Here is a 15,353-nt window from a genome sequence, read left to right as displayed (position 1 = left end):
CAGAAAATTAAGAAAAAAGAGAAAGAAAATAAGAGAGCCAGAATAGGTAGGTTTAGTTTTGCCCAGCCAAGGTCAGAGGGTGGTAACCATTCTTCGTTTAGCCAAAACTTTTCAGCCCTAGTTCCATCTTCAGCTAGAACACCAATACCAAGGTTCAGGAATAAAAGTTATGATGGGGTTCCAGGCTCTAAAACCCAAAGTAGTGTGAGCGGTATTCGTACTAATCCTCTTTGCAAAGAATATGGTAAGATTCATAAGGGTATGTGTAGAGATGACAGTGATGTGTGTTTTTGATGTGGTGAGTCAGGTCACAGAGTTTGAGACTATCCTAAGGCTGGTGTATGAAGTCAGCACAATCATCTTTTAGCTCAGTTCGGTCGCTCGAATCAGTAGGGTTCCATTTCTAGTACCGCCAGTGGGCAGTGCCCAAAAAGGCTTTATGCACTTCAGTCTAGACAAGATCGGGAAAGTTCTCCTGATGCGATCGTGGGTAAGCTACAGACCTTCCATTTATATGTTTATGTCTCATCAGATCTAAGAGCTACTCCGTCTTTTGTAACTCCTCGTACAACAGTTAAATTTAAGGTCAGACCATATATTAACAAAACCTTTCTCAGCCACCACCCTAGTGGTTAGTCTATCATAGTCAGGAGGGTATATAGGAACTGTCCGATTATAATATCTTAGCAAGTCATACTTCTAGATTTCAGTAGTAATATTAGTATGTGCAAAAAATTAAAGTGTGGGAATGATACCAAACCCATATTTACCTTTATTCAAAGCTTTTACTTTCATCATCATGATACTTATGCATGTTTTACGTCTCACCTCCATGAACACAACTTATATTCACACACTTTCCACTGAGTCATGTGCATTTCCAGTTCCTAGTATGAGAAGCTCCAGTTCACTCAGTAGTATGAATTATATTTTGTGAAATCATGAACTCCAAATTTAGGTCATGCAGCTCATGACTTCTGCACTCATGCTTTACAGTGTGTTTAGTCCCAGTTATCATATCAATGGTAGTTTTAGTTACAGTTTTAGTTATAGTGTCAGTCTCAGTCAAGTAAATAGATCAGTAACTCAGTTCAGTTTCAGGTTTTCTTGACCATAGCATATAGTTATTAGTTTTTTAGTTGTCAGTATTTTAGTACCTCAGTTTACAAAATATTATAGAACCATGTTATATGCTTAGTCTTCCATTCTGAGATACAACAATTTTTATGAATTTATGCTCAATTATCTCATGTTACTCATTTAGTCCCTTCTCATATACATAATACCCTACAGTTTCAGTCCTGTTATTTAGACTAAGTATAGTTCAGTCTTACCTATCCAGTATTCAGCTATCAGTCATTCAATTAATCCGACAAGTTAGTATACTTATGTATTCGTGCACAGCGCCCATCTGAATATTTTTCAGTAATCCCAGGTAAATAGTCGTACTACGGTGGAGAGTACAGTTGAGAATAAGTTTTCAGTATGAGTTAGTCCGTAAAGCCAGTAACTCAGTAATAGCAGTCAGACATTCGTGTGGTGTGGTTTTCGTCTTTCTATCTAGTCGCTCTGTCCGAATGTCTCGTGAATTAAATTATTCCAAGATAGAGCAATCAGGTAATGCGTGTTCATCTTAGTTCATGTATCATATCTCGGTTTCAGATCCTTGATATTCAGTCATGATTTAGTTCCTAGGTGCCTTGTGCATTCCCGTAGTTTTCCTCAACATCTTAGCCAAGTCAGTATTCTTCAAGGGACATAATGTCCCAAGGGGGAGATGCACTATAACCCCTAGCTTTTATTTCCTAAAAATCTCAGTTATTTTCACATAACAAATCCATTTTAGAGTAGTGGATACTCATAAGTTGTGTAATGCCCCGCAAAATCCTCTTCTAATCTGAGCCTTAGAGCGTATTTGGTAAAGCAAAAATACGAGTCAAAATAGTTAAGAAATATCCTCCCAAGTATGAAATAATTTTATATCATGTGGGAATCTATTTGAGCATTAGTTAAGATCATAGAGGTCCCTAACTCATGAGCGAGTTGAAAACTTTCCTATCATTCAAGTTTTAGTGACCGTCAAAATTTGGGTCAACTTCAATCGACCATAACTCCTTGTATAATAATAACCGGGTGTCTTTATATATATCAAATTAAATATCTTTGAATTATATTTCCAACGATACTAATTTTGCCAAAATCTGATATCGGAGAAAAGAGTTATAGCCATTTTACTCTAGCATATCAATCTGGAAAAGGCTGACAACGTTTCTGACGAGCTATCACATTTTTGATGCCATTTCTGATGACATCATCACGTTTAGATGACATTTATGATTAAATCGTCAGCCTTAGGCAGAAAATTGGAAATTCGACCCTTTTGTGACGACATTTCGTGATCGCCTATCACGAGTCTTACAGCCTGTCACGGATGTCGTCAGCTATCTTTTTTCTGCAATTAAGGGGCATTTTTAAAAGGGTATTTTGGTCTTTTCTATCAATTTTGACCCTCTATATATATCCAAGTAAAGAAGAAAACTTCATTCTTCTTCCAATTCTCTCAAGAATATCTAGGGTTTCATTCAAGAACCCTAATCTTCCAAAATTCATCAATAAATTCTTCAAGATTTCTTCAAGAATCATAGTGTGGGCTTCAAGAATTTATTTATCTCAAGTGTGGATAAAGTTTCAAGCACTAAATTTTATCCAATTTCAAAGGTTAAGGTACATAGATGTTGATTCTTGGGTCCCTTTCATCCAATTTATATATTCTTGTGATGATTAATAGAGGTCTATGTTTCCTAAATGCCTAATGCGATGTACTAAGGATCTTGAGAGGGAAATTATGTTATGATGCTCAACTACTTGAACTGATTCTTTAACAAATGTGATAATACATGAATGATTGTAATGATGAATGAATGCTTGTAATGATGAATAAATGATTGTAGTGATGAATGGAAGATCGTGATGATGCATGAATGATTTGTGATGAATAATGATTAGGTCTTACTTTTATGTTGTCGAGTCCTTGGGGTATTTATACCAGAAAATAAAGTTGTTGTCTAGAGTCCATGTCAGTTTCCTTATAATTCCAATCTAGCCATGATTTTCAGAACTCATTGAACTATAGAACTCTGTATCCTTAGATAAGTGCGAAGCTTAATAAAGCTCAGTAATCTCAGTTATCTCTGTATCGCTAGTAATCTAGCCTAGAACTATAATCAACTCAGTTTTAGTAGTATTCAAATCATTCAATCCTAATCTTAGAAGCGATTCTAGTAATCTATTAACGCTTTGTATCGTTAGTCAGATACCATGATTTTATATTTTTTTTCGTCAAATATGGAACCAAGTGATCTTAGTATAACTCAGTTAAACCTTTTGAGTAATATGATCAGTGTTAGATTCAGTTCAGCCAGTGTTTAGTTGAGAATTTAGTTCTGATTCTTTCAGTTATGAGTAGAAACTAGCACCGAGCAAGCTAAAGGATGGCATCTCACCTACTAGTAGAGGGTGTGATTCTTAGAAGCAATCCTTGTGCTCCAGAACTATGTAGCCAGCGTAGGTTGAGACATCACAGCTATTAGTTGAGGGTGGATAAGAGACATCATACCTTCTAGATGAGGGTAGATGAGGTGGGTTGACTTGCTATATGAGGGCTCCACTGTTCTCATTTGAGGACCTGCTAGATGAGGGTCACATAGAGTTGTCTTTACCAATGGCTCAGTAATGACACCCTTCCAACTGGGGAATAAGTTGGACCCCACGTGTGGTAGGTCGGGGCATGTCGGTTAAGTGACTACTTCCCATAGTTTCAGTTTCAGATTCAGTCTCAATTTTAGAATCAGTCTTCAGAAATCAGGACTGCCAGATACAGTCATCTATTATTGTGAGGAACTCAGATAGTTCTATTGATTTATGGACTATTTAGATATTTTGAACCTTATGGCATTTTAGCCTATTATTCCGCATTTATCTTAGTATTATTGTTCAGTGCTCACAGTAGATATTATTCATGGGTTAGCTTATGGTCCTTCGGGTTCACAAGAACCTTGTAGCATCCAGGGTGAAAAATCGAGGCGTTACAACGGGAAACATAATAAAAATAATAATCTCAAAATACTAATTTTTATCTAATTCCCTAACTCATAGCATGCTTTACTATAATAGTTAACTACCCATCCCAATTGAAGAAAGTTCATCCATAACCTATCTTGAAGAGCCAAAATCCAAGCCTAGACTCTTCGTCGTGGATCCTTTCCTTAATGAGTAGTAATAGAGAAAAGTAAAGCTATCAAAAACACGCCAAAGAGAACTAATGATACCCATATTAGCTATATTTAAATTGGGTCCAAAAGTATTTCAAGAAACAGAAATTGAAAGAGGCAAATATGAAATTTTTTTTTAGAAGCATGCTCCTCATAGCTAAGTGAGTTTAAATCTAAAATCCCAACTATAAATAAAGTGAAATCAACCTTGAAATCGAAGAAAACCCAATAAAATCCAAAGTATAAATAAGGTGAAATTGACCTTCAAATCAAAGAAAAACCAATAAAGCTTATTGGGTAAAACCCCCAAAACCCAATTTCAAATCATGTTTTTAAAGTTATTTTTAAGATAGAATCAATACAAAATTATACAAATAGGATTAGAGGTTACCCAAGAAAGAATTGTGAAGAAACCCCTTTGAAATCTCATTTCCTAAAGCTCCCAAGTCCAAAAATGGAGGAAATCACCAAAATAAAAAATTTATGTTATTCAAAATAGATTTGCTAGTGAAAATGGCTATCACAGCCATTGGTCAACCTCCACCATTGGAGGTTGGGCCAACTATTATTGGTAGTACAATTATAAGACATATAGGAATGGAATCATATGCATATGTCCTTAATACAAACAATGTGTCTAACCCAAACCACAATCCTTTCACTCTTAAACAAATTACATACTTGTGTGGTGAACAAAGAATAATCTGGGAATGATAATCAATGAGGATTTATAATAAGAAGTTGTTGGTAAGTTCTCATATGGATGGCCAGAGATTCAAGAATTGAGAAGACTTATAACAAAGCATTGTGGATTGAAGGGAGAAGTCAACATTGGTCCACTAAGAATATATATATATATATATATATATATATATATATATATATATATATATATATTGATCAGGGCTTAAAAGCTAGAGGGCTATATAAATTTACTCAAAGCCATAATTTTACATCACCTAAAATTATTAGTCATACCCCATGTGTACACTAAAATTAGACCAGTTATTTGATCCAGGGGAAGAGACATCGATAGCAATAGCCTAGATATCCTTTTTCTCATTACCACCCATTTTCTTTGGCAATAAGGTAGTTTTTTCTTTGGCTATGGTGGTGGGTAAGCCATTACAAGTTGATATAGTAGCCCAAAATAAAACTAGACCTTGTTGTGCCAGGGTCAAGGTGGAGGTGGATTTACTGGGGAGTTTCCCAAAAGGATTAACATTGGAATAAGAAAAATATAGTAGAGATAATGGAAAAGTGGATTAACATTAAATATGATTACATGCCAAAGTATTGCAAGACATGCAAGCTTCAGGCTTATAATGAGAAAGAATGTTTTGTAATTCATCTAGAGTTATATCTAGAATGTTTTGCAATTCATCTAAAGTTATATCCAAAGGAGGACAAGGTAGATGAATAGCAATAAAAGAAAAGAGTAATAAAGTAGTAAACATCAACAAGGGTAAGGGATAATGAGGATAAAACTCTAAACATCACTAGAAAATATAAAAGTATAGTAAAAGGAAAGGGAAGTTGGAAGAAGCCGGGTTTCAAGAGCAGAAAAAAAATTAGAGTAGAAGAGGCAGACAAAATTTTAGGGGAAGGTAGGTATGGAATCAAAGGTCTTAAGGGAAGATCAGAATTTGAATACCAAAAATAAGTTTGGAGCAGTAAATGATGAGGGAGAAAATCATAAGGATGGAAATCAACAATAAGACAATACACAGAAGAAAGATAGTAACACTCCACAAAAGAATATGGATGAAAAGAAAGATGATAATCAATAGGGTGAGATAGAGAAGGAAAATATTCCAAGTCACAAACATTCCAAAAATAATAAAAGAAAAACTCTTGGAAGTTCAAGTTCCAACAATAAGAAGGTTGAAGAAAAGAGTGAAAAGGCAAGTAGTATTGAAGTCAATGTGATTTTAAGGGAGTCTGAACATGACTTAACTAAGAACTCAAATAATCTAGTTCAAGAGACTAGTACAAATAATCAAGGAGGATACAGAGAAGTGGAGAATGAGAATCATCAAGAGGGGGAAAGAGAGTGAACAGTGTCAAATCTGAAGAGGATTGAAGAAACAAAATACTTAGGGGGAGAGTAGTCCGGTTGGTAGAGAAAGCTCCAAAGATCAATAATTTATGAAATCTATGAATGCAGGGAAATGATGAATATGAAGAAAGGAGGGGGATTGGAAGGAAATATTAAAGCAGTGAGTGCACAAGGATATTTATCTCCTAGAAAAAGAATCTAGATGAGACGAAAAATAAAAATAAAACAAAAACTATGATCTAGGTATCGAACATGGAAAAAAGGAGGATGAAGGGAATCAACACCAATTCTGAATGATGATCTGCAGAATTATGTTCTAGAATATAAAATTACATAAACTCAAAATTCTTTTGAGAGACTAATTGATCTTCATAAGAGGAATCACTATTCATTCATAGATTTAATGGAACCATTTCAAAGCCCTAGTGAGTTGGACATGTGCAGGAAGAAGTTGGTAATGGATAAAGCCAGAAAAAATTATTTAGCCAAGAAATGGATTTTGTGGAATGATATATTGGAAGAACAAGATTCAATAGATACTTTTAAACAAATAACTATGCATTTTTGAATAAGGGGTTCTAGAGAATATTTTTTAAATAAGATCAGTATATGCTAGAGGTAGTGTAGTTAAAAGATTAGAGTTGCGGGAAGATATAGAGGAGCTAGCAGACAACACTCAATGTCCTTAGATAGTAAAAGGTGATTTCAATACTATTCTAAATGAATTATAAATAATGAGGGAGCTACCAGTCACACGGCTGAAACAATAGACATTGCTAATTATATGAGTTCATGTGCATAAAATGAATTATTTTTCAAAGGAAGTTTTTATGTTTGTTGAAATGGTAGAATTTACGAGTACTATATTTTCAAGATTATAGATTGGGTATTTGGTAAAAGTGATTTCATTTCATTGATGCCTAACAGCGAAGTTCATCACTTGGTCAGGTTAGGCTCAGACCATGCACCTTTGAGTATAGTGTGTAATTAAACTTAGGAGATAGTCATCTGATGTTTTAAGTTCCAAAACTTTTGGATAAAGAATCATGAAATTAAGGAGGTGGTGACAGAATTTGGATTTTGAGTCAGCTATAAATCACTCCGTTCCAATAGTCAAGAAAGGCTAAAAAGGGTCAAAAGGAATTTGGCATAATAGAGTAAAATTACTTTTGGAAATGTGTTTCAATAAATGGATACTTTGGAAAATGTGATAAAGACCAGGGAGACACAATTGGAGATTTACCCAATAGAAGAAGATAAAGCAGAACTCTGAAGAGAAATTCACATACTGAGAAGGAATATTGGAGGCAAAAGGCAGAAAAGAAGTAGTTCAAAGTAGGAGATAAAAACACAAAGTTATTTTGTTCATATTTGAAAGGAAAGTAGTGAAATTTAAACAATAAAAGGGGATGTCATCTCTTCAAGTGAGAATATAAAAGAAAGAAGCAATGGTGGATAACAAGGAGAAATTCACGAAAAGAGAAAAGTACACAGATGAACATTGTTGGAAGCAATCCTGAAATTAATCAAACAGACCTAGAGCAGTAGGTTGGAAATGGTCCCGATAAAGAAAAGGCCAAACAAGTGGTTTTTTCATCTAAATGGGATCAGTGCAAGTAGGCCGGATGTATTTTAGGGTCTTTTTTTCAGAGCTATTGGGACATTATTGGAGGTGTATTACTAATATGGTAAAAGGCTTTTTAGTGGACATGAGATTAAGATATATTACCCGCACTAACTTAGTTCTTATTCCTAAAAAAGAGTTTGTAAGTAGTTTTCGAGATCTAAGGATGATTAGCCTGAGCATTTTTGTTAATAAAATCATCTTAAGGATGATTCATGGAAGAATTGCAGAAACACTTCCAAGTGTGATATCCAATAATCAGATAGGATTTATTAAAGGGAGAAGCATTACAAAGAATGTGTTGTTAGATCAAGAGATAGTGATAGATATTAACAGATGTAATAAATGGCATAATGAGGTGGTAAAGCTAAATATGTCTAAGGATTTTGATAAGGTCTCATGGAAGTTTTAATTAAAATTCTTAGGAGATTGGACTTCTCAAAAGGATCAATGAAATGATACTGAGACTCATAAGTAACAACTAGTACACTATCCTAATGAATGGGCAGCCTGTTGGCTTCTTCTAATCCTCTATAGCATTAATATAGGGAGACCCTCTATCTCCTATATTATTCATAATCATTGTTGAACTATAGGCCAAAACTTCAATAAGCTCTTTGAAGACCCAAAATTCAAGGGATATGGTATGCCTAAATGGAGTACAAATATTAATCATTTGTCCTATGATGATGATACTATTTTTTTCTATTCAGGAAAACCATAGCCAGTGATGATAATGATGAGTTTTAAGTGAGTATGAAAAATTGTCAGGGTAGATGGTGACCTTAGATAGGAGAGTTTTATTTACATAAGAAAGTACCAGCTATTATAGCTGGTCAAATCAAAAGGATCACATGCATTAGACAAGGGGGTTTCCCATTTACATACTTAGGATGCCCAGTATTTATGGAAGAAATAGAAAATCACATTTTGAGGAATTATTAAAAATGGTGATGAAAAGGTTGGCCTTCTGGCAGAATAAGTTTTTATCATTTGAAGGTAGGTATATAGTAATATCTCACGTTCTTTAGACGATGCTAGTATACCTTTTGTTTGCAATAAATCCCCTAGTTGGAGTAATAAACCAGTTGCATTTGCAAATTTTTATTAGGGAAACACCACAGGATCTAAAACAAAGATTGGGTATTATAGGAAAAAACGTTTTTCCTAAATGAGAAAGATGGATTAGGGTTCAGATCTTTGCATGATATATCCAAAGCTCTCTATTTATCTTAGGTGGATTTTTAGAACTTCCACTTCATAATTGTAGAGTTCTTTTATATGGAATAAATATTTTAAGAAGAATCATCCTAGGGTGGCTTAAGGATATGATACGTCGCATGTTTGGATAAAAATGATAGATATTAGTGAAGAGGTGGAGCATAACATATAATGGCAAATAAAATGAGACAACTCCAACTTTTTGGTATGATAATTCGACAAAGAAAGGTGCTTTATACTATATGAAATGAAAGAATGTTATGAAGGAGAAGGTGGAGGTTATTTCTTTTGTTAAGGATGAAGAATAGGATAAACCAAAACTACTGGAAAATATTTCTAAAAAAATGGTAGACTATATCCTGGAATGCACTAAACCTCTAAGAGAAGGTCATCATGATATCCATGGTGGGCGGGAAATGCACATGGTCGATTCATATCCAATAAGCCTAAAATTTAATTAGGAAGAAATAGGAAAAAGGAGAGACTATATGTATATTTGGACAAAGGGAATACCTTGGAAGATTAGTTTCTTCCTGTGGAGAGTTTTGGTAAGAAGGATTGCTACTGATGATAATCTTAAATGGATGAACATTAATGTAGTATCAAGATATTGGTGTTTTAATGTAAAGAATGAGGAGAGTATGTCCCACCTTTTCCAAGCAGTTTGCTATTTTTGCAGGGATAAGCATGGCAAATATGCACCTACCAAAATTAATTATTGCCTAGTGAAAGCAAAAAGCCTCTCATAAAATCCTATTGATCTACAGGAGAATGGCAGAATTCATAATGTGGGGCAGAATTCATAATGTGGACTTTGTGGAAAAAAAAGAAGGAATAGGAAGTATGTAGAAAATACTACTTTTGTAGGAATAGTGCAACAAATTCAAGAGTTGGTCAAGAAAGTAATAAAGACACTATATCCATGAATCAAGTTAGAGTCCTGGATCTGGCCTAAGGTAGTGGAGAAGCTAAAAATATACTCCACAGTTACATTATCATAAGGTAATCGGGAAAATTCCAAGGGACAATAAGATGAAATGCAACACTGATGGAGCATGCAGGGGCAATCTGGGGTGGAGTTCCATAAGCTGCTACATCAGAAATGATAAGGGGGATCTAGTCTATGCTAGATCAATAGGGATAGGTTGGTCTACTAACATGAGGCAGAACCCAAAGCAATAGAAGGGGCCCTATTGTGAGGATAAAGAGCTAATGGAGATCATATTGGAAATAAACGTTGATAGATTAACTAAAATGATTTCAAGACAATGGACAGTCTAATGGGAGCTGATTGAAACAGTAGAGAACATATGTCAAATCATCCAACAGTTAAGAGAAAACATTGTTCACACATTCAGGGAAAGGAATGTGGTGGCATATCACTTAGCTAATGAGACTATTGAGAATCAACAACTTTATGAATATAACAACTTCTCACAGCTATCAAGTAAATCTAAGGGGATAATAAACATGGATAAGTCACAAATCCCAAAAATTAGAATCAGAAGCAAAGCAATCAAATTTAATGGAAACCAATCATATGTATAACAGTCATAGATCAGTTAATAGTCAACTAGAAAGGAAGCTAAAATATTTACAATCTAGCAATGCAGAAAGAAAATTAAACACACAACCCACAAATTTACAGCATATACCCAGAAGAAGACATCAGGTAGTAAATTAACAAGCTAAGAGAATATGCTCTAGCAATCAAAAATTACACGACCTAAACCAGGGCCTTGTCGTAATAGGCATATAAATTCTAACCATGAACGGGGACCACCCTCGTACCCAACCCAACCTCCAAATACACATTACCTGAGTCAGACGAATTTTGAATATATAACAAGATAGCATTTATTATAATTCCAAACTCTGGGATAGGTCTATTACTATGACCAATCCAAATAAGTCCAACTATCCATTAACAACCAATAACCATAACCAAACCAAACCATAATCCAAAACCATAAACATATGAGTTTCGATATAATTATATAATCTCGAAATAAAAAAAAATGGAACAACCAATAACACAGTCAACCGATGTTAGCCCCGATACCAATGATAATACCAAGAATGACACTAATAGAGATCCTACTCATATCAACCCATGGTAGTTCCACAAAAGCCTCCAACTAAAACAAAACCAATATCCGATTAGGATATGCCCCAAACCATAGCCAAAACCAATATCCATAAACAAACCAAAGTGTGTAAAAACATTCATAAATATGAAATGGAGCCTTCCAAAATATAGAAGCTCACCACTTCACTTCAGTAGATGATCCCAAATCCAAGCACTAAGTAGGAGAAGTAGAATGGTCGGTCCCTACATCACATGGGGATAAAGCCACCCGAGGATGGGTTAGTGGGTGAACTCTAGCAAGTACTCAAGATAAAGATAAAATAATTCCATCTAGTAGAACTAAGTAAACTAACCATATGCTTATAAACCATACATATAAATATATATATATATATATAACCATACCAAGAAAGGGAACCAGGTTTAGCATGCCTTTAAAACCATTAACTTGGCTATGTGTAGCTTAACCATCCTAGTACCACCCATAGGCTATATGGATCTATTGTAACCCCCTCAAAGGGCCTCGATGTATGTAGCCAAATGACGCAAGAGAAGGTAATTCCTTAGTAACCTTCTCTCTCCTTGATATATATGTACAATGTACTTAGAGGATTCCCATGTACCTCATAGTATCATATATGGTTGGTATGACTAACCCTTCATGTTGGAAAATATGAGTTTCTAGTGTCCATCCGTTAGACTCGCACCTTCACGATCAGCTATAACACCCCGCCATTATTTCCCAATTAAAACCATTTCCAACCAACTAAACCATTATTACATTATTATGAACCAAGGCTATAAGAAGTGGTATTGTCATACCAACTATAGCTTGCAAGCAATGTCCTTAGCTATATTTTTGTGTGAAGGGATTCCCATGTACCCATGGATTACATTATCAAGTTAACTTGGGGGAATCCTAAGTACCCCACAAGTGTTCCACTATTATGTTTGCTTGGGGAATCCTAAGTACCCCACAAGTTGTTCATTAACATGTTTACTTGGGGAATTGCCTTGTACCCTACAAGAAAGTTTAGTTAACTATAACCATGACCACCAAACCTTACTATTTACACATTCCAAGCTATTTAAACCATTTATGGTTCCATTACGAAACCATACCATGCAATAGTTCCATTAAAAGTCCAATAATATAGTAAAAGCATTATCATAGGCATTTTAGCAAATAGGTTGGAGACATAGTGTTTCCAAAACTAAATCCAATTATCAATTAACCATTCCCATGCAATAAATTGTCCAAACCACCATTAAATAATGTAAAAACATAATTAAAACATGGTAAAACTATAACCAAGCATTTAATACCAAAACCCCAATATATATTTGAAAACCCAAAAATCATACAATAATCATGCCATGAAAACATTGAATAAAACATACCTTCAGTTAGAACTAACAATAAGGGAGAAGTATATTGCCTTAGATGGTGAAGATGATGGAGAAAAATCACCTAATAAAGCATCCAATTGCTTCTCTAGATGAAACCCTAGCCTTTCCTTACCCAAGAGCTGTAGAGAGAATTAAAGAGTGTTTCTAAGTTTTTAAGATTTGAATAATAAGGTAAATAACCTCCTATGTGTGATATAAGTCATGGGGTCATAATAGATTAAGTGGGGAAATGTCCATATTTCCCTCACTTAATTGCATAAAAGTCCTATCATAGGGTACGACTGCCTATATGAGTCAACTCCTCTAATACGAGTGGTACCCACCACTCGTATCCTAGTCCTGGCCCTTGGATACAATACTATCCAATATATAACTCACCCAAACCAAGTCGTACCCAAAGCATACGACCCTTACCGTTGATCCATACCCTTAGTAGAATAGAATCCAAAGAAGTTTGAACATTGTCCCTCCATATAAGCCCATGGTACAACTCGCACCCTAGATTATGGCTCATGGTGAGCCATTCATACTCAGATCTAAGTTAAGTTACCAATTCTAAGATAAGTGAAGGAAAAACTCAAGTCAAATAACCCATCACCAACCATACGACTCATACCCACCAAGTCGTACCCATTCCAAAAACCAATCCAACCCACCAACCAACTCTAGTTATTATACGACCAAGAGTATACCAACCATACCCCATCATACGACTGGTGCCCATAAGTCGTATGATTTCCAAAATCCAAAAATATAGAAAAAATTTTAAGGGCCCAAACCTAGGGTGTTTCAAACTATTTTCACCAAAAAATAAAGGTAGGAGGATCCTGTAATTAAAAGAGAGTACAACAACCAGATCTATAGGCTTAAGGAGGGAGCAAACTCAATATTAGCTAAAATAAAGAGAATAAAATGTGAAGAGAAATGGACATAGCTACCAACTAAAGGGAGAGAGGCTGACCAGATTAAGGAATACATTTCTAGATGGAGTATTGCATCGGTCCCTTTTGGGTAAAGCCCCAATCACCTGAGAACTAAAATAGGCAAGTTAAGATTAAGGAGTATGAAAATATGAATATGGAAATAAAGGAAGTGGAAGAAGACTTACCAAGTGACAAGAGTGAAGTAGATAGATAGAGCAATAAAAGGCACTTCTATGGAACAAGGAGGAAACAACACAAAGGAGCAGACTGACCAGCTGGGATTTTTATCGATAATAATCTTACAATATACTTGAGATGTGGTGAGTTATTAGGAAATATAAGGGAGAATCCTTTTCAATGAGTTGATGTTTATCCATAGTACGGTATTTTCGAACCTAGGCCATTTATTGGGCTTAGGTTCTTTTTATTTTTGATTTTGTTGTTTCATTGGGATTCACTTTGGAATAAAATGGTCTTCGAACCTAAAATTTAATTAGAAAAAGTAGTACCTCATGGTCATGGTCCTCACCTCATAATCATGAGGGTCAAAATTGAATGATATTAAATTGGTCATCATGATCGTACTGTTGGGTCTAGCAATCATGATAAATTAACTTGACCTAGTCTATCAAATATCTCCTTGCAATTAGTGTTACCCACCTTCTGATCATGGTGAGTAGTTTGATCAAGTATTTCTATCAAAAAATATGGCCGCGCGATCACAATTAGACCCCTAATACTGCATCAAAAACTACAAACCAACAACTAAGGATTTGGTAAAATAGTCCCAATCAAACCCTCGGGATTTATTTGGGAACCCACAGAAATAAACCAAATATGCTACTATCTTATTTTCAAATTTCTAAACTAAATGGTACCAAAGGATTTATGGAAAGGTTCAAACTTTAGGCGCAAACTAACTACACTACTAATCCAAAATAAGCATTTCATATCTAATGGAAGTGTCCAAATCACCATCCAACACTTGAAACATGAAATTTTGACAAAGTCAAATTCATGGCTTTAAAAGCCTCTAAAAGTCTCAAACTCACCCAAATCATCTCAAATGCATTGGGATCGTGTGAACCAACCCGACAACTCATAAGTAGCATATAACAACTATAAAAAGGGAAAAATGGTCAAAACATATTAAAAAGTAAAATTCAAAGCTATGGTTAATGTGACATACAGGACAGATATAATTTAAATGAAGTATCATATTGGTTTAGTTTTAATTTGATATCTAACTTCTTAAAAAAACTTAAATTTGGGACATAGTCCTTTTATTAAAGAGGAAATCACTTAAATAGAAAACATGAGCACATATAAGTCTTCCGTAGAAACATTTTTCTAATTATATCCCATCGCAACTCGCACCTTTCCTTTATATTTTTCTTCCTTATTTTTCTCTCTTTTTCTCTCTTCTGTCTTTGACTAATTAAGTCTAATTAGTAATAATTTTTTTATAGTTTTCAAAAATATAATTTTTATTTAAAAAAGTTTATAATATCCTAATTCAAGGTCAAAGTTTAAAAGTATTAATCTCAAAATATAAAATGTGCCACATAAATTATGACAGTGAAAGTAATTGTTACCCGCTCCTACATCCCAAATAATACAAAAAATAAAGATAATGAATTTATGTGTTTATTTATGTATACAAAGAAAGAGAGTAAAGCACTCTCTATGTAAAAATCACAGCTAACCTAGACTACAAGCCTCAGGCCTATAATCTCATAATATAGGGAAATATAAG

The sequence above is a fragment of the Capsicum annuum genome, chromosome 8 (genome assembly GCF_002878395.1).
Source record: "Capsicum annuum cultivar UCD-10X-F1 chromosome 8, UCD10Xv1.1, whole genome shotgun sequence".
NCBI classification, from domain to species: domain Eukaryota; kingdom Viridiplantae; phylum Streptophyta; class Magnoliopsida; order Solanales; family Solanaceae; genus Capsicum; species Capsicum annuum.
Note: the sequence above shows the minus strand (reverse complement) of the source record.